Below are 22,731 nucleotides of genomic sequence, written 5' to 3'. Positions count from 1 at the left end.
CTATAATTTTTTATATGAATAAAGACTTGCTGAAGTGTCCCTCCATACACGATGGAAGATTTTAACCCACTTAACCCCAAACTTTCTCCAAGTTTTCACCATCATTGTAAAGCTGTAGTTATTTTTGTTTCCTTGATCAAGTCATTCATGAAGATTATTATTTATTTAATGTGATAAGTGATTCATTCATATGTGAACTGAACTCTCGATTTTAATATGGTTAAACTATTCCTTTTTTAACTATTGTTTTTCAAAAGAAACACTGAACATCTAATAGTCAAATCATAGTGTAAAAGAAGGTGAGCTGGTTCTATTCTTTTCGGCAATGTTCTGGTGTTGTGTGGTGGAAAACTGAGCGGGTCGAGCATAACATGTCAACCCTGTTCCCCACAAATAGACAGGCTAGAACTGTTAACAATGTCCTTTTTTTGTGAAGCTTGCATTCAATTGCCACTCCCTGTTGCACACAACAAGCACCCATTCCTCCTGTTACAATATATATAGAGAGAGTCGTGGCCAAAAGTTGAGAATGACACAAATGTTAATTTTCACAAAGTCTGCTGCCTCAGTGTCTTTACATATTTTTGTCAGATGTTACTATGGAATACTGAAGTATAATTACAATTATTTCAGAAGTGTCAAAGGCTTTTATTGACAATTACATGAAGTTGATGCAAAGAGTCAATATTTGCAGTGTTGACCCTTCTTTTTCAAGCCCTCTGCAATCCACCCTGGCATGCTGTCAATTAACTTCTGGGCCACATCCTGACTGATGGCAGCCCATTCTTGCATAATCAATGCTTGGAGTTTGTCAGAATTTGTGGGGTTTTGTTTGTCCACTCGCCTCTTGAGGATTGACCACAAGTTCTCAATAGGTTTAAGGCCTGGGGAGTTTCCTGGCCATGGACCCAAAATATTGATGTTTTGTTCCTGAGCCACTTAGTAATCACTTTTGCCTTATGGCAAGGTGCTCCATCATGCTGGAAAAGGCATTGTTCGTCACCAAACTGTTCCTGGATGGTTGGGAGAAGCTGCTCTCGGAGGCCACAAATGTGCATGTGTCTGCTCAAACGGTCAGAAACAGACTCCATGAGGGTGGTATGAGGGCCCGACGTCCACAGGTGGGGGTTGTGCTTACAGCCCAACACCGTGCAGGACGTTTTGGCATTTGCCAGAGAACACCAAGATTGGCAAATTCGCCACTGGCGCCCTGTGCTCTTCACAGATGAAAGCAGGTTCACACTGAGCACATGTGACAGACGTGACAGAGTCTGGAGACGCCGTGGAGAACGTTCTGCTGCCTGCAACATCCTCCAGCATGACCGGTTTGGCGGTGGGTCAGTCATGGTGTGGGGTGGCATTTCTTTGGGGGGCCGCACAGCCCTCCATGTGCTCGCCAGAGGTAGCCTGACTGCCATTAGGTACCGAGATGAGATCCTCAGACCCCTTGTGAGACCATATGCTGGTGCGGTTGGCCCTGGGTTCCTCCTAATGCAAGACAATGCTAGACCTCATGTGGCTGGAGTGTGTCAGCAGTTCCTGCAAGAAGAAGGCATTGATGCTATGGACTGGCCCGCCCGTTCCCCAGACCTGAATCCAATTGAGCACATCTGGGACATCATGTCTCGCTCCATCCACCAACGCCACGTTGCACCACAGACTGTCCAGGAGTTGGCGGATGCTTTAGTCCAGGTCTGGGAGGAGATCCCTCAGGAGACCATCCGCCACCTCATCAGGAGCATGCCCAGGCATTGTAGGGAGGTCATACAGGCACGTGGAGGCCACACACACTACTGAGCCTCATTTTGACTTGTTTTAAGGACATTACATCAAAGTTGGATCAGCCTGTAGTGTGGTTCTCCACTTTAATTTTGAGTGTGACTCCAAATCCAGACCTCCATGGGTTGATAAATTTGATTTCCATTGATCATTTTTGTGTGATTTTGTTGTCAGCACATTCAACTATGTAAAGAAAAAAGTATTTAATAAGAATATTTCATTCATTCAGATCTAGGATGTGTTATTTTAGTGTTCCCTTTATTTTTTTGAGCAGTGTATATATATATATATATTTTTTTTTACCAGGTTACACTTTGCAAAAGTCACCGAATTGGTGGAAGGACCCACCTGTTTGACAATGAGCATCAGTGCTTATTTGTTGAAAAGCAAGAGCCTAACATCAGAGGTTGACAGACAGACAATCTACAAAACACTTCACTTCCGAGTATGTTCTATGAAGAACTGGCAGCCCATCAGTTGTTAAGGATAAAGGCCAGGCAGAAGCACAGACTGAAGAGGTTGAGTAAAGCAGTGGCTAGCAATGTTGTTTAATTCACAACTGTCCTTTTTCTGTTCTCAGGGGGGACTTAATTCAGTTCATCTGTGGTAGCATTGAAATAGTTCCTGGCAAGTGGCAAATGCTGCTTTTTCCCTGAGGGTTTTAAGGATCAGACTACAAATGGAATCCGGATTTGCAGTTATATCCTCATTCAACATGTTTGTTGTGCAGACTCTCTCTCTCTCTTGCTCACACCCGCACATACCTGCAAACAAATAAATCTACTGTATAATACAGTACGACTATAAGCCCACATTCAACCACGCTCCTATATATACAAATACAAACGCACACATACAGAGGGGAATACTGATTATGGTTACGCACTTCAATTAAGCCCATGCTGACTAGGAGCGCACAGCACAGCTGAAATCAAACTCCAGTGGCGCGTGGTTACAATCACAGACGCCCCATGAGTTCCACATCTCACTCTGGCAGGAAACAAATCAAAAACAGATGGACACGCTCCGTCACCATAGGCAGGGGACCCTAGCAGACGAGGCCGGCAAGGCAAGCACATAAACTCTGGAGTTCCCACCAAGATACAGGGTGATGAGGCATATAAAGTCAAGTTCATAATTGTTGGCACCCTCGATAAAGACCAGCAAAAAAGGCCGTATAAAATAAATAATAAAAATACTGAGCTATATTGTATGCTCAATTTAAAAATATATATATTTTATACTAATACAATTGACAATTTTTGTTTATCAAGTAATAGTTATTTTTTCTTAAAAAGAGGGGTTAAAATTATTGGCACCCCTGTTTTCAATACCTTTCAATACCTCAGCTTGCAAGGATAATGGCACTGAGCCTTTTTCTAAAGTGTTTTATGAGATTGGAGAAACACTTTGGGAGGGATCTTAGACCGTTCCTCCATACAGAATATTTCCAGATCCTTGATATCCTTTGGACTGCCCTCTTTGATTCAAACCATAAGTTTTCAACCCCATTGAACAATTTGGATGCTGTGGTCAATGAACCATTTCTTTGTGGATTTTGATGTGTGCTTGAGGTTATTGTCTTGCTGGAAGATCTATTCGTGGCCAACCCACTGGGCACAAACTGATTGCATCAAAGTTGTTTCAACGTAATTTGTCAATGTATTGTGACGTGGAATCTACATTGAAAATACATTGGATTTGAAAAAAAGTTATCAATGTCAGCTGTTGTTTTGAGGGTGACCTTTAAAAAAAAAAAAAAAATGTATATATATTTTATTGATTCATTTTCTGTTTTACAAACAGACAGATAATAACAGCAAACAGTACATCAAGAATACCCCCCACCCCTCAACAAGAAAACAGAACACAACATTGCTCTTAAGGAATTGGCACCTTGCTTCATTGATATTTGACATACTCTACAGTATAAGGATTATGCTTGTCATTAAAAATAACTACTATGGATCAGGGTGGGTTGCAGGTTGTATGTTGTGTTGCCCATCATCACGTGAAAGATACGTGATAAAGGGCTGTCATATCTTCACGAATGTATTAGGTCTGCCAGAGATATCATGGCGAATTTGAGGGTGGCTGTTCAACCACAGGATTATGTCATCGTGGTAACCACATTTCAACATTGACAAACCTTGTATTAAATATGTGGAATTTGTACCTGTAAAAATAAAGTCAGATCTTCAACCTTATTTCCACTGGGCTGAGCCTCCTACTGGAGAATGTATCTATATAGAGCTTCCCTTTGGTCTCCCATCCAGGGTTTTAACCAAGCTCAGCTTAGCTATGATATTTGACACTGACAATCACCAATGTGCTATTGTGAGAATGATAGTTCAAAAACCAAAATAGATTCACTGTTGCTATCGAAGTCCTTCCAAAGGGTAGGTTTAACAGAGTAAATGAAATGTGACCATACTTTATCGCTCATACTGTCCACTGAGTGTACAAACCATTGATGTATATCATCAATTATGTTCATTAGGTCTACGTAGCATTTGCAAAGCCATCAACAACTATTGTTACAATTCTACCCAGAATTCAACTAAAAATAGACAATACAATAGGCTTAGGGTTTCAAGCTCTGGTTGATTTCAAATGTCATGATATTTAGTGATATTGTGTTTGGTTGTCAACGCATCCAAATACAACATTTGATATCTTCTGTTTGGCACAGATGGATACATAATCAAGTTGGATTCGATTTAGTCCTATTCTTGAACTTAGAGTTTTGGCTGAAGTTGAGATGTGAATCCAACATGTTAATTATTAATGTGCAGTCAAACTGGAATTAAAGCCAGACTAAGTCAGTTGCACAGATGGAACCTTCCAAGCAGAAGATACTTCTCCTTCACATGTTGATATTTGGTTGCATTGACAACCAAACTCAACTCAAAACCACTTTTGAAATACAATACATAGCCTATTTTTTTTATTTCACCTTTATTTAACCAGGTAGGCAAGTTGAGAACAAGTTCTCATTTACAACTACAACCTGGCCAAGATAAAGCAAACAAACAGTGATGCTGGACGGGCGGGTAGGTGCAGGCAGCGATCGGTTGAATAGCATGCATTTAGTTTTACTTGTATTTAAGAGCAGTTAGAGGCCACGGAAGGAGAGTTGTATGGCATTGAAGCTCATCTGGAGGGTTGCTAACACAGTGTCCAAAGAAGGGACAGAAGTATACAGAATGGTGTCGTCTGCGTAGAGGTGGATCAGAGACTCACCAGCAGCAAGAGCGACATCATAGATATATACAGAGAAGAGAGTCGGCCCAAGAATTGAACCCTGTGGCACCCCCATAGAGACTGCCAGAGGCCCGGAAAACAGGCCCTCAGATTTGACACACTGAACTCTGTCGGAGAAGTAGTTGGTGAACCAGGCGAGGCAATCATTTGAGAAACCAAGGCCGTTGAGTCTGCTGATGAGGATGTGGTGATTGACAGAGTCGAAAGCCTTGGCCGGGTCTTCATCAGATGACACTCATAGGACTTCATGTTACACAATACATGTATGTTTTGTTTGATAAAGTTCCTATTTATATCCAAAAATCTTAGTTTACATTGGCGCGTTATGTTCAGTAATGTTTTGCCTCCAAAACATCCGGTGATTTTGCAGAGAGCCACATCAATTTACAGAAATACTCATAATAAACATTGCTAAAAGATACAATTGTTATGCATGGAATTATAGATAAACTTCTCCTTAATGCAACCGCTGTGTCAGATTTCAAAAAAACTTTTCGGAAAAAGCACACCATGCAATAATCTGAATACGGCGCTCAGACACAAAAACAAGCCATACAGATACCCGCCATGTTGTGGAGTCAGCAGAAGTCAGAAATAGCATTATAAATATTCACTTACCTTTGATGATCTTCATCAGAATGCACTCCCAGGAATCCCAGTTCCACAATAAATGTTTGTTTTGTTCGATAAAGTCCATCATTTATGTCCAAATACCTCCTTTTTGTTCGCGCGTTTAGTACACAAATCCAAACTCAGGAGGCGCGGGCAAATCCAGGCAAAAGTTCTGACGAAAAGTCATATTACAGTTCGTAGAAACATGTCAAACGAAGTATAGAATCAATCTTTAGGATGTTTTTATCATAAATCTTCAATAATGTTTCAACCGGAGAATTCCTTTGTCTGTAGAAATGCAATGGAACGCAGCTAACTCTCACGGGAGCGCGCGAGACTGAGCTCGTGGCACTCTGCCAGACCCCTGACTCAATCAGCTCTCATTCCCCGGTAGAAGCATCAAACAAGGTTCTAAAGACTGTTGACATCTAGTGGAAGCCTTAGGAAGTGCAATATGACCCCATAGACGCTGTATATTCGATAGGCAATGACTTGAAAAACTACAAACCTCAGATATCCCACTTCCTGGTTGGATTTTTTCTCAGGTTTTTGCCTGCCATATGAGTTCTGTTATACTCACAGACATCATTCAAACAGTTTTAGAAATGTCAGAGTGTTTACTATCCAAATCTACTAATTATATGCATATTCTAGCTTTTAGGACTGAGTAGCAGGCAGTTTACTCTGGGCACCTTTTTATCCAAGCTACTCAATACTGCCCCCCAGTCCCAAAGAAGTTAACTTGGCTTTCGAAGACCTTAGAAAGGCAGGGTAGGCTAGATATAGGTCTGTAGCAGTTTGGGTCAAGAGTGTCCCCCCCTTTGAAGAAGGGGATGACCGCAGCTGCTTTCCAATCTTTGGGAATCTCAGACGACACGAAAGAGAGGTTGAACAGGCTAGTAATAGGGGTTGCAACCATTTCGGCAGATCATTTTAGAAAGAAAGGGTCCAGATTGTCTAGCCCGGCTGATTTGTGGAGGTCCAGATTTTGCAGCTCTTTCAGAACATCAGCTGACCGGATTTGGGAGAAGGAGAAATGGGGAAGGCTTGGGCGAGTTGCTGTGGGGGGTGCAGTGCTGTTGACCGGGGTAGGGGTGGCCAGGTTGAAAGCATGGCCAGCCGTAGAAAAATGCTTATTGAAATTCTCAATTATAGTGGATTTATCGGTGGTGACAGAGTTTCCTATCCTCAGTGCAGTGGGCAGCTGGGAGGAGGTGCTCTTATTCTCCATGGACTTTACAATGTCCCAGAACTTTTTTGAGTTTGTGTTGCAGGAAGCAAATTTCTGCTTGAAAAAGCTAGCCGTGGCTTTTCTAACTGCCTGTGTATATTGGTTTCTAACTTCCCTAAAAAGTTGCATTTCACGGGGACTGTTCGATGCTAATGCAGAACGCCACAGGATGTTTTTGTGTTGGTTAAGGGCAGTCAGGTCTGGAGAGAACCAAGGGCTATATCTGTTCCTGGTTCTAAATTTCTTGAATGGGGCATGCTTATTTAAGATGGTGAGGAAGGTGGGTGAGGCACAGGTAATAGGAGATGTGACACACACACACACACACACACACACACACACACACACACACACACACACACACACACACACACACACACACACACACACACACACACACACACACACACACACACACACACACACACACACACACACACACACACACACCATTGTGAGTTCTTGACACATAATAAAGTAATATCACAGAAAAGCAGGCGGGGCCCGAGGCTTAGGTTGTGCAATTAAACAGCCTGCCAGTAATCTCCATTATGGGCAGTGGTTTGTTCATTACTCTCCACTCCAGCATGTACGCTCCCTAAGGCTGACCAGGCCCAAGATAGACACCATCAGCAACGTTTGTTTCAGAAGGCCTATCTTAATACACAGGCACATAATTAGAACCCATGTCAGGTACAGACCAGCTCGGTTAAATCTTGTCAGGCAGAGAAGTTATAATTATGGTAATAACTTGAGCGTTCTTTATTGGCACGATGATGAAGAGTCGCCACGCTACATTGGGCAGTTTCACTTACGACAAAATGGGTGGGGTGGAGGAGGGAAGGGGTGTGATGGGTGAAAAGTAAGGGGTAAAAAAAAATCTTAAGAGTGAGGAGGAGAGATGAACACCTGTGATATGTGAGGCTTAATGTGCACTATTGATTTCTCCGGGGGGGCGATTTATAGAATTTGTAAGGCAAAGCTGATGGCTTGCTAGCTCAGTGACCCGCCTTAGGTTAATGTCATAAGAGCAGCACCACACTGCATATCAACACACACAGACCCACACACTGAACCACATAATTTAAAGTAAACACACATTTACTTACTCATCCGTTCTCACCGCGAAATAGTTAGTTAAACACACAAAACCACTACATTTACATTTTACATTTAAGTCATTTAGCAGACGCTCTTATCCAGAGCGACTTACAAATTGGTGCATTCACCTTATGATATCCACTACAATTACCTAGCAACATAAGAGGACAAACACCCAGAGGGAGCAGTTCCGCAACCAATGAATTCCACCATCTAGCCTCTCTCGTCTACAACAATTCCTTAGAGGGGTCTTGGTAACCATTTTGTAAACATGGAAACGCTGGAGGAGTTTCAGGATCTAATATGCTCAGCGCTCACCCAGGGCACACCAGCCTTGTTTTACTGGGGTAATTGAGGGTTGAATATTGGATAATAACTCTGCTACAAACATAGGGGCAAAAGAGGAACAAAATTAAATAAATTAGCTCAACCTCAGTGAACTCTGTAAATTGGTGATGATGACAGACATGTTGGGAGGGCTGGGGTCCACTTCAGAGCTTCTCACTCCCGGGGTTTACATATCACAGGGCTACAAGGTCGGCCCAGTATACGGTTTCAAAAACAACTCCATACCATGGGGGAAAGACATGGAAATACACTTTACTTAAAAAATAATGAGAAGAACAAACAGTAGGCGAGACAGGGGGATATTGTAACACCTTGAATTTCTTCAAACAGAAACAAGGTAGAGTGATAAAAATTCTCTTAGTACGTGCCCATTTAGGTTCTCTCCCGAAGCCACATATCTCACTCTTTGCACGTTTTATGCGGCATCTGGGTGTCTACTCCAGAGGACATTTCTTGATAAACTCTTATTTAGCTCTTATTTAATGTGAAAAAAATTCTTACACAGTCCTGACAACTCACTTAACTATTCCTGAGATATTCACTTACTAGAAAAAAATCTGAATAACAAACTCACAGAAATGATCATTCATAATTACACACTTATTTTCACATTTCCAGAAAATGTACACATTTTGACGGCAGCCATTTTTTAAGAACCAGGATGATAAAGTTGTCAAGGTCACACGCCCACATGTGTGGAATCATTGAAAAGACAGGAATATCCTCTCAAAGGGACAACAGTACTTAATACAGTGGCTTGTATGGCAGAGATACGGACCAAGAACTGACGTGCACTAGAGAGGACATGGGTCTCAGGAGGCTATATGTTGGCTAAACATTGACATGATTGTCATCTCACTATTGTTGTCAGTGTGATTTTAATTTAGGATTGTATGAATTATACAAAAACGAACTTTAAATAACAATGGGGACCTGTAGAGTACCAAATAAGTTGTATATACTATAGTTTGGTTATCATCATACTATTCAGATGTTTTGAGAGGAACCGAATGGCCATCCACAAACAGAGGTGTCACTGTAAATAATGTTTCTTGGTGGTCTTAAACAAATCTACTTTGAAATAAAGTATACACCTCATACACGTGGTCATGGGCTTTAAAAAAAGAAGACAACTGTACCATGTCAGATATAGAGTTGAGATGTATTACATTTTGAGTTTGCATCCCAATATTACACTTTCTATACATCAGTGAAGACTGAAATATAACAAAACTGTTGGACGTAGAAACACCAGATTTTCACCGTTTAAAAAAAAAGTCATCTTCATTCATTCTGAAATTATGAAAAATATTAATAACATTCCACCCATGAGGCCAAAAAAGGGCGCTTTTGGTCATTGACTGCAGGAAAGAGCAATGTGAATTTATTTGGTTTATTCTAGAGGTGTTATATTTGACCCCAGCTACTGTTACAATTGCCCCTGGCACGAGGGCAAATGTAATGTCCGGACTCCGTACTTTTCATATTAGTATCAATATAGTGATCCAACTAGTGTGGTCACGATACCAGAACTTTGACTTCGAAACAGAGACAAGGTTTAGTATCACGATACTCGATACCATCACAATACTCAATACCAAAACAGTACCAAAACGATACCATGCAAAAAAAGAAAGCATATTAGCCAAAGTCACAGAATGGCACTTGATCCAGACAGATGAACTCAGCTACTGCTCTGATCAATCGTTTAAGTTCAATATCATTATATTTGACATTTTGTACGTCAACATTTTCCAGAGACAGAAATGTATGCATTAATGAATCAATTACACAATCAATTTGACTTTGTTTTTACCAATCTAACTACGTAACAACATAATGGTAATCATGTATTTCAATAGCAAATCTCTATTGATAAACTGGGTAATCAAGATGTAGTCTAGGCCAATTCACAATATAGGTGAATGAGTATTCAATAGGAGTGTGTGCATGCATTGAGTTATTGAGCTTATTTTGGCTGATTTCATGGGGCTACAGACAGATGACAAACAATCTGTTTCCCTTCTATTTGGGACTTATTTTACTGTACTGATCAACAACATTAGCATACATCTGTCTCTTTAACCGGCAATGACGTCATTCACGAGGCAAGAGAGAAGCGGCCCATCGGAGCCCTATTCACATACACAGTCAGTTCACTGAGGCAATAGATCATCTTAGGGAGAGACGTGAGACAGGGACCGATTAAGTGAATGAATAAAGTTTTGGTGGCTTTGAAATCAGCATATTTTCCATTATGGTTTGCATATTATCACAAACAAAGTACCTGGATATAGGGAAGTGGCGGTCATTAAATTTTGTCAGCCGGTGATTGCCAAGCAAATAACTGCCGGTCTCACGGTAATTGACCTATAATTAACATAAACACATTTAGCATCTCATGGCTTCCATGCTCAGCCTACAAGCCACTGATGCAGACCTTTGCAACATCTGCATGTTAAAAAGTCTAATAAATCCATGTAATATAGCCTACACCATCACAATAAATCCATTATAAATTTCAGACAGGTCTAAAGAAACATGATATGAAGAAAATGTAGTCCATTTCGGAAGAACAGAATAGCATACTCTGAGTTGTCCTTATGTTGGGCTCCCGAGTGGCGCAGCGGTCTAAGGCACTGCATCTCAGTGCAAGAGACGTCACTACAGTCCCTGGTTTGAATCCAGGCTGTATCACATCCAGCCGTGATTGGTATTCCCATAGGGCAGCGCACAATTGGCCCAGTGTCGTCCGGGTTTGGCCGGGGTAGGCCGTCATTGTAAATAAGAATTTGTTCTTAACTGACTTGCCTAGTTAAATAAAATAAAATAATGTTAACATTAATAACGTTATGCTAAAATAAAATAAAATGTTTGGCTGATCTGACTATGCCATATGGATGTGGGCTACACTAGTTAATTTAGCGGACAAGATTTGCTTAGAATTCTGTGGCATTATATATTTTATATATTCTAGTATGAGGAATACAATTGAACATAGCTGAATAAAAGTTTAGGGAGTGCGCACATGTGTTGAGCGGTTAACAAAGAAACAGGTACTCCCATATGCTTAATTTAGAGTTATTTATGTAACTTTAGTTGTGATCCAAACATTGGGCTATATGTTTAGATTTTTAATACATTCTAAGGCTGCATGATGCGACTCTAAAGATGACTTGAAAAAAGTTGCATGGAAGGCATGAGCTCTGCTTAGTTTTTTGCTCAGGCTGTACACACTTCATCGGTCTCTCATTTACAATTTGACAAGCATTTGATAATGCCTTGAATTTCCCGGCAGCATCCCCTTTGTGTGGCCGTAATGCTCCCTAAAAAATCCATGGCTTTTGCGGCCAGTGGGCTTTATGTCCTTGGGCTGAATATAATCATTATACTTCCCTTGTCCCGGCTGCACGCTCTGAAGAACCTCTCACTCACATGGCTCTCTGTCACATGATCGGGTCTTTCTCACAGGCTACAAGTGAAGACGCAACTGCGCGCGTCCTTATCAAATTCCGAGGAGCATGTTGAAGATATAGGAAGAACTGTCCACATTTACTTTCATCAGCCAACAAGATGAGTAGACCTAACGAACAGCAAAAGCACTAGCCTATGTCAATCTACTATCCCCCGTAGTACAAAAGTTGACCTATTCTATTCTGTGCGATAAATAAATATTCAAACATAGTCTGGGAGAGTTGTGGGATGCGGTAGATCCCAAATGAATACAACCACTAGCATCAAATTTTTTTTTTTAAGTAATGAGGTTGACGCAACAGATCAGAACATTTAGCTTAAAATGTTGAGAAACTATTAGGCTATTTCTTCACATTATACACGCAGCAATGCGCACATGGTAGTGGGCTATAAGGACAAATGTTCCATTAGCAGGAAAACACCATTCTCAAAATTTACCACAAATGCAATTATGTATGTAATGCATTTATTTTAAAGGTGCATTTTTATGGTGAAAATGATCTTCCCCAAACTTGAAACTCCCGCTGCATATGTATGCCAGTTAGGCTCTGCACCCATTGTAAAGCGGCTTCATTTTAAGAAGTTATTTGGCTACTTTAGTTGTGATACAAACCTTATCAAAACATACAGTCCTCTTTGCTAGGCACATGAGGTGTGGGACTATGATTTAAAAAAAGTGATAGGCTAATATTGTTACCCATCAGACTATTCTCGATTTAATCCTGTCTTTACATATACTAAACAATATATGTGTAAGGTTCTGCTTTTCTTTTCTTAGTCAACCTTTTGATCCTTTTCTTTGTGTTCTTGAACGTAGCCCTGTTTCTTTGTCTTCTGGAACGTAGCCCTGTCTTTCATTTTTGTTCATTGATTTCACCTGTGTTCATTTCTCACCTGGTCTCATCAGCTCCTTATTTAGTTCAGTTGTTGTGAGGTATCGTTTGTTTTTGACTACCTACCTGTGTTTGACCATTGCCTGCCTGTGACTATGATTCCTGCCTTCCGCAAAGGCTTAATAAACATCTGCCACGCTCTGCGTGTGAATCTACACCTTTTTCTCCCTGAGTATTCATTACAATATGTGTGACATTTGTCTTGATTTAGAACGGATCATTATCATGCACCTGTCTGGAAACGGGCAGGGGGAAAAAATACATGTCATCTGTGCACTTAAATAGCAAATGGAGGACTCTATCCCGTGGTTCATTTTCATGCCAGCCAGGTAAGCTATACACCTGTTGTAAAGCGAACCAATGTGCTTAATATTAGGACATTTGGGAAATAAATATAGTAGGTTTAACCTAAAGAAAACTGATGGGACCCTACTCTTTTTAATAGAGGCCATCACTCTGTTTTCTCACGCAATTGTATAGCCTATAGAAATGTTGCGCAACATAAACTCATGTTTGATTAGATTTTCGATTACATTTGCATTGATGTCAGAGTGATTAGAGGGACAATATAGTGCTGAGTATCAGGCAGTTATCAAGTTTGGTAGGCTACTAATAACCATAAGGAGCATCAGAGCTTGGAGAAGCCTAATTACCGTGATTAAACGGTCACATGGAATTTGACTGCCATCATGACTTGTGACCGCCGGTGTGGCGGTAATATGGTCACCGGTCATCATAACAGGCCTACCTGGGTAGTGAATTTATGTTCGCTTCAGCTGTGAACTACCAAGGAAAGTTATCCTACAAAGCTGGAAGCTACTGGTATCTTCTTGCATTGTAAAGTGTTTTGCAAACAGCAATTAACAGTTTCTACATGCCGTGTTGCATTATTCAAGTGTGTTAACTTCTGTGCAGCGGGGATTAGCTCATGTGGGGATTAGCTCATGATGCAGCCCAGACACCCAGTGCAGGCTAAATGGAGCAGGCACGGTGCACTATAACTGGGTCATCGGCTGCGCTAATAGACAGACGTGATCCATGAGACACATTTGACAGAAGTACAGAAAGTAACAGAAATTGTAGTACCGAACCGTTTTTTTCATGTTCTAGTATCGAAAAGGTACCGAAGTTTCGGTATACCGTGCAACATTAGATCCAACTGTCTTGTTTACAGACCTATAAATGATTAGGAGACAGATGTAAGTTTCTTATATAAAAAAATTGCTGGCTTAGCTGAAGTGGTCTTTGAGCAATAGAGTAAAAGACAAAACAATTTACAATTGCCCCCAGTCTCCTCTAATACAGGTGTAGGATCTTAATTTGATCACCCTGTTGCAGGATAACTTTCCTGCATTTTTTACTTGTAGTGTATTTGAAGTTTAAATGTCCAATGCAGCCGTTTTTATCTAAATATCAAATCACAACCACAAGGCAATCAGCGAACTGTACAAGAACATTAGCCAGCAAGAATTCTCTCACCCAGAAGCAGACATTATTGTCGCGGGAGATTTTAACCAAGCAAGTTTAAAGCAAATTATTGCAAAATATCACCAACATGTAGGGCTGGGTGATATGACCAAAATATCATACACAATATATTTAAAGTTTTTGACATTATGGCATGTTTTTGAATAATTAAAGTTCTAAATATGCTTTATGAGTAGTTCATGACCCTAGGGTGGCAACACATACATTATACGTGATTTCAATGGGGCTTTCTCTATTCTGATTGTTTTATACTGTTAAATCTAACTTCAAACAAAAACTATTTTTCAGCATTTTCAGCAATTTCTGCATTTCCTGCACTTTGTTATCATTTACATTATGTGTCTTGCAGGGCTGCATTATATGGGCAAAACATCTAGGCCTAGTTAAATGGTGAACTGTTGGACTCATGGAAATAGAATGATTATTCTAATTCTAAAGTTGGAATATAGTGCATTGTTGTTTGACGTGACAATTAATTAATAAGCCAGGGAGGAATTATTGACAGGGTAGGTCAGTGTTTTCAGGTGACCCTAATTAGATGTTACATTACATGTTTTCTTACCTCATGTAGCTAGCTAACATATTCATGATTCGCCTATTCCTCTTGATTTAGAAGATACCGTTGCACAGACAACATGCTTATCTAGGCCTACACGGGCACTGGTACCAGGCTGTATTAGATAGCTATATTTGATCTGACTCTTAGTAAATATAGCAAGCTAGCTAGCTAGCCTGCTAACTAGCAATTAGCATTGGCGGCTAACAAGACTTATTTTAGCCACATCTTGCTAAGAAAAGACAAACTAACAGACAGTAGTTTGCAGACAGTAAGATACACAAACTAATAGAGTAATTATAGAACGCTTGTGGAAAGCAGTATGTCACCAACATCTAGTTGCATCTATCTGACCTTTGCAGAGTGAACGTCAATAAAGTGACTCCAGGGTCGAGCAACTGCTCTCTCCTTCAGTGACAGCGGGCAGGGCTTGGTGTGTGAGTCGACATGCAGTAGGAGGAGACAGAGAAAGATGAATCAACTAGCAAACGGATTAAACTATAAAAACTGACATTACACAGGCGTATCACATTTAACAAACCAAATATTGAAATACCGTTATGGAAGGTAAAGTAAAAGCCTAAACCGGTCCGTGCATCAATACCGGTATATAGTAATATACGCTATACCGCCCAGCCAACATGTGCCCCACGAGAGGAAACAACGTACTGGACCATGTGTATACAAACATAACGAGATGGCACTGCAGTAGATAGCAGCCATCTTACCACCTGACCAATTAGCAGCCAGCAGCCACCTGACCAATTCTGCTATTTTGTGAGGGGGTTTTACGCTGATCGTAAGTTTTGTTGTACATAATGTCTCCGCCATCATTTCCTATGACCGAAAAAAGCGTCTGGAAATCAGAACAGCAATCACTAACCTCAATTTGGATGAAAATGTGTACTTCAACGAGTCTGCAGATCTGGACGTTCTGTTTACTCCAGACCAGATCCCCGGGACTCAATGAGACTACATCGGTGAACAAATAGACCGCCATTGCCCTCTGTTCTGTTGGCGAACATGCAGTTGCTGGAGTACAAACTGGATGATCTCCGTTCGAGACTATCCTATCAACGAGACCTGAAAAACTGTAATATCATGTGTTTCTCAGAGTGTTGGCTGAACGAGGACATGAATATACATCTCGCTGGTTTTTCTATGCATCGTCAAGACCAGATGGCAGACTTGGGTAAGACGAAGGGAGGAGGGGTGTGTCTCTGTTAAAAACAGCTGGTGCACAATCTCTAATATAAAGGAAGTCTCAAGTTTTTGCTTGCCTGAGTAAGAATACCTCATGATAAGCTGCAGACTATACTATTTACCAAGATAGTTTTCATCTATATTTTTCATAACTGTCTGTCTATTTACCACCACAAACTGATGCTGGCACTAAGACCGCACTCTACGAGCTGTACAGGACCATAAGCAAACAAGAAAATGCACATTGAGAGGCTGCGTTATTCGTGGCCTGTGATTTTAATGCAGGGAAACTAAAATCTGTTTTACCTCATTTTTACCTCATTTCTACCAGCATGTTAACTGTGCAACTACAGTTGACAAAACTCTGGATCACCTTTACTCCACACACAGAAACACATACAAGGCCCTCCATTTGGCAAATCAGACCATAACTCTATCCTCCAGTTTCCTGCTTACAAGCAAAAACTCAAACAAGAAGTACCAGTGACACGCTCAATACAGAAGTGGTCCGATGAAGCGGATGCTAAGCTACCGGACTGTTTCACTTACACAGACTGGAATATGATCCGGGATTCATCCGATAACATTGAGGAGTTTACCACATCAGTCACCGGCTTCATTAATAAGTGCATCGATGACATTGTCCCCAAAGTGACCGTACATACATACCCCAACCAGAAGCCATTGATTACAGGCAACATCCGCACTGAGCTAAAGGCTAGAGCTGCTGCTTTCAAGGAGCGACTTCCGACGTGCCCTCAAACAGGCAAAGCATCAATACAGGACTAAGATTGAATCCTGCTACACCGACTTTGACGCTCAATGGATATGTCAGGTCTTGCAAACTATCACAGCTTACAAAGGGAAACAGCCCTGGGATGCCAAGCGACGCAAGCCTACAAGATTAACAAAATGCCTTCTATGCTCGCTTCGAGGCAAGCAACCCTGAACCATGCTGGAGATCACCAGCTGATCCAGAAAGACTGTGTGATCTTGCTCACCATAGCCAATGTGAATAAGACCTTTAAACGGGTTAACATTCACAAGGCCATGGGGCCAGATGGAATACCAGGACGCATACCTTAGAGGTAACTGACAAGTGTCTTCACTGACATTTTCAACCTATCCTTCAACTGGTCTGTAAAACCAACTTGTTTCAAGCAGACTACGGGAGTCCCCGTGCCCATGAATGCCAAGGTAACCTGGCTAAATGACTATTGCCCCATAGCACTCACAACTATAGCCATGAAATGCTTTGAACCACTGGTCATGGCTCACATCAACACCATCATCCCAGACACCCTGGACCCACTCCAATTCGCATACAGCCCCAACAGATCCACAGTGTGGAGTACAAATCTATATTGTACCCCACACTGCCCTCACCCACCTGGACAAAATGAATACCTATTTAAGAATGCTGTTCATTGACTACAAATCAACATTTAACACCGTAGTCCCCTCCAAGCTCATCACCAAGCTCAGGACCCTGGGACTGAAAACCTTCCTGTATAGCCATGTTATTTTTACTTGTCATTGTTATTCTTTATTCACTGTGTATTTATTCCTCCTGTCATTATTACATTTTTGGTTATCTTTAACTCTACATTGTTGAAAAAGGACCCGTAAGTAAGCATTTCACTGTTAGTCTACACCTGTTGTTTTACGAAGCATGTAACAAATAACGTTTGATTTGATCCCGGACGCGTAGAAAGCTGTTCCCCGTTCCCACTTCGGCCAATCAGATCACGCCTCTCGGTTCCTACTCCCTGCTTACAAGCAGCAACTCAAGAGGGAGCCACCAACACAAAGAATAGTGAGGCGCTGGACAGAGGCAGACTCAAATCTGCAGGACTGTTATGAGAACATTGACTGGAATTGTTTTCAAAGATCATCCGCCCAGGACTCATTGATCAACATTGAGGAATATACATAGTCAATAACTGGCTTCTTTAGAAAATGCATTGATTATGTTGTACCCACAATAACAATCCGGACCAACCAAAACCAAAAACCCTGGATGAATGGAGAAATCAGTGCTGCGAGCCCATAGTACAGCATTCAAAGTCAGCAGAAAGAACCTCGATGACTCGGTGGCGCGTGACGCGTACAAGACAAGCAGGTACGAGCTCCGCAAATCCATTGGGGACACAAAAAGACAACACAAACTCAAACTTCTTCAACAACTCAGACTCCTGACGGGACACATGTGGCAAGGACTACAGACTGTCATGGACTACAAAGGCAAATCCAGCAGTGTTGTGCCCACTTAAGCACATTCTATGCTCTCTTTGAGGCAGACAATACCAAGCCATCCAGGAAGGCGCTCGCTGCTCCGGACGACCAGGTGTTATCGCTCTCTGAGGCCGACGTGAGGAAAACTCTAAAAATAGTTTATACTCAAAAAGCTGCCAGCCCAGATGGCATCCCTGGCCGCGTGCTGACCAGCTGGCAAGCGTCTTCTCGGACATCTTCAACCTGTCCCTGTCCCAGGCTGTAGTGCCCACTTGCTTCAAGGAGACCACCATCGTCCCAGTGCCCAAGAAAACCAAGGTGGCATGCCCAAATGACTATCGCGCCGTTGCATTCCCACCGGTCATCATGAAGTGCTTTGAGGCACATTGGACCCACTCCAATTTGCCTACCACTCCAACAGATCCACGGAAGATGCCATTTCCATCTCTATTCATACGGTTCTAACACATCTGGACAAGAGGGACACCTACAGTATGTGAGAATGCTGTTCATTGACTACACTTCAGCATTCAACACTATTGTTCCCTCCAAGCTCGACACCAAGCTCAGAGCCCTGGGTCTGGACACCACCCTCTGCAACTGGATCCTGGACTTCCTGACGGGAAGACCACAGGCTGTGAGGATCTGCAACAACGCCCCCTCCACATTGAATCGTAACACAGGGGCCCCCCAGGGGTGTGTCCTCACTCCCTGTTCACCCACAACTGCATGGCTTTGCATGACACCGACTCCATCATCAAGTTTGCTGACAACACCATGGTTGTAGGCCTGATAACAACAATGACGAGTCAGCCTATAGAGAGGAGGCAAGTGAACTGGCATTGTGGTGCCAGGACAACAACCCCACCTTCAACGTTAGCAAAACAAAGTTGATTGTTGATTGTTTACTCCAGGAAGCAGAGAAGGAAACACACCGATGGGACTCCAGGAGAGAGAGTCAGCAGTTTTAAGGTCCTTGGAGTCCACATCACCAAGGACTTGACATGGACCAACAACACCACCACTCTTGTCAAGAGGGGGCAGCAGTGCCTCTACTTCCTAAAGTGGCTGAATAAATTTGGCATGCCACCTTGGCACTGTTAATTCATCAACAAAAATAGAGTATTCATCAAACACCTATTTTTCAGTGGAAATCGACGAGACTATAACCCAGCTTACACATAACTTTCTGAGAACCATATGTTGGTGAGAGAGTGGTGAGAGCGTAGTTGTCCTATGGTTATTTTGCATACATCCTTCCCACAACTTTCTGGGAATGGTGCAGGATAGTTGCTTGGCTTTGGACTATTCTCATTACATTCAAGGAACTTGACAAAAAAAAAAATCTTGGTATTTCAATACTTCAACAGAACGTTTCCTAAAAGTTCAAACCTTCAAATAACCATCATTTTTGTTTTCGTTTTTCATTTTACCTTTCAGGAAACTTAAGGCTTTGTTCCCAGAACCAATGGGAAACCCAAAACCTAAAAAAAAACACAACTTCCAAGGAACCTAATGTGCTATCTGGGAACTAACTGAATTGACCCAGAAAGGTCAGTTACCTGAAACGAGACGAGACAAAATGATCTCTGTGACTAAATTCTGACTAAGTGTACTGGACAGTAGTGATAAGCAGAATTAATATTAGCAGCACATGTGCGCAGCACAGTTTTGTTCAGGAGTGGGAAGGACGCGCCACATACCACACACAGCCTACATCAGCTGGTGAGCTGCGGGGGAACAAACGATGAGTGTAGGCAGACAGGCACACAGGCTTCGCTCCGGCTCCACCTCCTAGCTATAGGTAATAACTTGGGGGGCGGGGCATTCACTAGGATGCAAAGTTTTGGAACGTTCAGATAGAAATATGCTATGTAGAACCAACATGCCTCTCTGACATGTTGAATAAGAAATAACATTGGTTCTATTCATAGTATTTCCATCTGCAATGTTGAAGATTATTTTGCAACTGAACGTGGCCCTGGTACCATTTCCAGTAGCCTATATGCAAACATTTGATGGTACAGAAAGAAAGGAAAAGGGATCCCCCAAAAAATGTATTGACTAAATTCCTCTTGCCATTACACTATATCTGACTGGGTAAATAACTTTATTTTGAGTTGATGTGGACCCAGTGACTCAGACTTGAGCACTTGGACAAGGACTCGAACACTGGGACTCGGACTTCAGCCATAGGGTTGGTCGACTCGTGACTCGACCATTGGTGACTCGGACTTGAACTCGAGCAAAGGTGACTTGGGACTCAATTCGGAACCAAGGTTTAGTGACTTGACGACATCATTTGGCGAAACAGTCATTAACTCCAGTTCAAAGTCATCAGCTCCAAGTCTACTTTTGGACATCAATGTGGCTACGGCATCTGTGTAATGTTGATAACAATGGCAAGGACATAACCAAGTGAAAGAGATGCAACCCATTCTAATTTTCCAATACTTTGCAGCACCGTCTGGTGTTTGTGCTACTCTCTCTCTCTGTGTGAATAAAGTTGAAGTTGGAAGTTTACATACACTTAGGTTGGAGTCATTCAAACTCGTTTTTCAACCACTCCACAAATGTCTTGTTAACAAACTATAGTTTTGGCAAGTCGGTTAGGACATCTACTTTGTGCATGACACAAGTAATTTTCCCAATAATTGTTTACAGACAGATTATTTAACTTACAATTCACTGTATCACAATTCCAGTGGGTCAGAAGTTTAAATACACTAAGTTGACTGTGCCTTTAAACAGCTTGGAAAATTCCAGAAAATTATGTCATGGCTTTAGAAGCTTCTGATAGGCTAATTGACATCATCTGAGTGAATTGGAGGTGTACCTGTGGATGTATTTCAAGGCCTAGCTTCAAACTCAGTGCCTCTTTGTTTGACATCATGGGAAAATCAAAAGAAATCAGCCAAGACCTCAGAAAAGAAATTGTAGACCTCCACAAGTCTGGTTCATCCTTGGGAGCAATTTCCCACGCCTGAAGGTACCACGTTCATCTGTACAAACAATAGTACGCAAGTATAAACACCATGGGACCACGCAGCCGTCATACCGCTCAAGAAGTAGACGCGTTCTGTGTCCTAGAGATGAACGTACTTTGGTGGTCAAAAAGTGCAAAACAATCCCAGAACAACAGCAAATGACCTTGTGAAGATGCTGGAGGAAACAGGTACAAAAGTATCTATATCCACAGTAAAACGAGTCCTATATCGACATAACCTGAAAGGCCGCTCAGCAAGGAAGAAGCCACTGCTCCAAAACTGCCACAATAAAGCCAGACTACGGTTTGCAACTGCACATGGAGACAAAGATCATTTTTTGGAGAAATGTCCTCTGGTCTGATGAAACAAAAATACAACTGTTTGGCCATAATGACCATCGTTATGTTTGGAGGAAAAAGGGGGAGGCTTGCAAGCCGAAGAACACCATCCCAACCGTGAGGCACGGGGGTGGCAGCATCATGTTGTGGGGGTGCTTTACTGCAGGAGGGACTGGTCCACTTCACAAAATAGATGGCATCACGAGGAAGCAAAATGATGTGGATATATTGAAGCAACATCTCAAGACGTCAGTCAGGAAGTTAAAGCTTGGTCGCAAATGGGTCTTCCAATTGGACAATGACCCCGTGCAGACTTCCAAAGTTGTGTCAAAATGGCTTAAGGACAACAAAGTCAAGGTATTGGAGTGGCCATCACAAAGCCCTGACCTCAATCCTATAGAAGATGTGTGGGCAGAACTGAAAAAGTGTGTGCGAGCAAGGAGACCTACAAACCTGACTCAGTTACAGCAGCTCTGTCAGGAGGAAGGGGCAAAAATTCACCCAACTTATTGTGGGAAGCTTGTGGAAGGCTACCCGAAACGTTTGACCCAAGTTAAACAATTTAAAGGCAATGCCACCAAATACTAATTGAGTGTATGTACACTTCTGACCCACTGGGAATGTGATGAAAGAAATAAAAGCTGAAATAAATCATTCTCTCTACTATTATTCTGACATTTCACATTCTTAAAATCAAATCAAATCAAGTTTATTTTATATAGCCCTTCGTACATCAGCTAATATCTCGAAGTGCTGTACAGAAACCCAGCCTAAAACCCCAAACAGCAAGCAATGCAGGTGTAGAAGCAAAATAAAGTGGTGATCCTAACTGACCTAAGACAAGGTATTTTTACTTGGATTAAATGTCAGGAATTGTGAAAAACTGAGTTTAAATGTATTTGGCTAAGGTGTATGTAAACATCCGACTTCAACTGTATATTGATAAAAGTCACGTTGTCCGAGAGAGATTTACATGGTTATCAAAACGTCACGCCAGGGCAAGCCTACACAAAACACAGCCCTTATTTTAAGTGTTTTTAAAATCCCCTATGGTAAAAACAAATGGTGTAAAAATGACTCCGACCATGGCCGATTAATTAGGGCCGATTTGAAGTTTTCATACCAATCGGTAATCTGCATTTTTGGACACCGATTACGGCCAATTACATTGCACTTCACGAGCAGACTGCGTATCAGGCTGACACCTGTTACGCGAGTGCAG

The 22,731-nt window shown here is 41.8% G+C and overlaps 1 protein-coding gene across 1 annotated transcript in view; it reads right to left on the bottom strand.

Moving 5' to 3' along the window:
• Positions 1-22,731, bottom strand: part of LOC120057584 (GDNF family receptor alpha-4-like) — a 52,207-nt gene that overhangs the window by 13,325 nt on the left and 16,151 nt on the right. The gene's annotated exons all lie outside the window — the stretch shown is intronic.

Source organism: Salvelinus namaycush, chromosome 12 (assembly GCF_016432855.1).
Source record: "Salvelinus namaycush isolate Seneca chromosome 12, SaNama_1.0, whole genome shotgun sequence".
Taxonomy (NCBI): Eukaryota; Metazoa; Chordata; class Actinopteri; order Salmoniformes; family Salmonidae; genus Salvelinus; species Salvelinus namaycush.
This window is presented reverse-complemented; position numbering and strand designations above follow the sequence as displayed.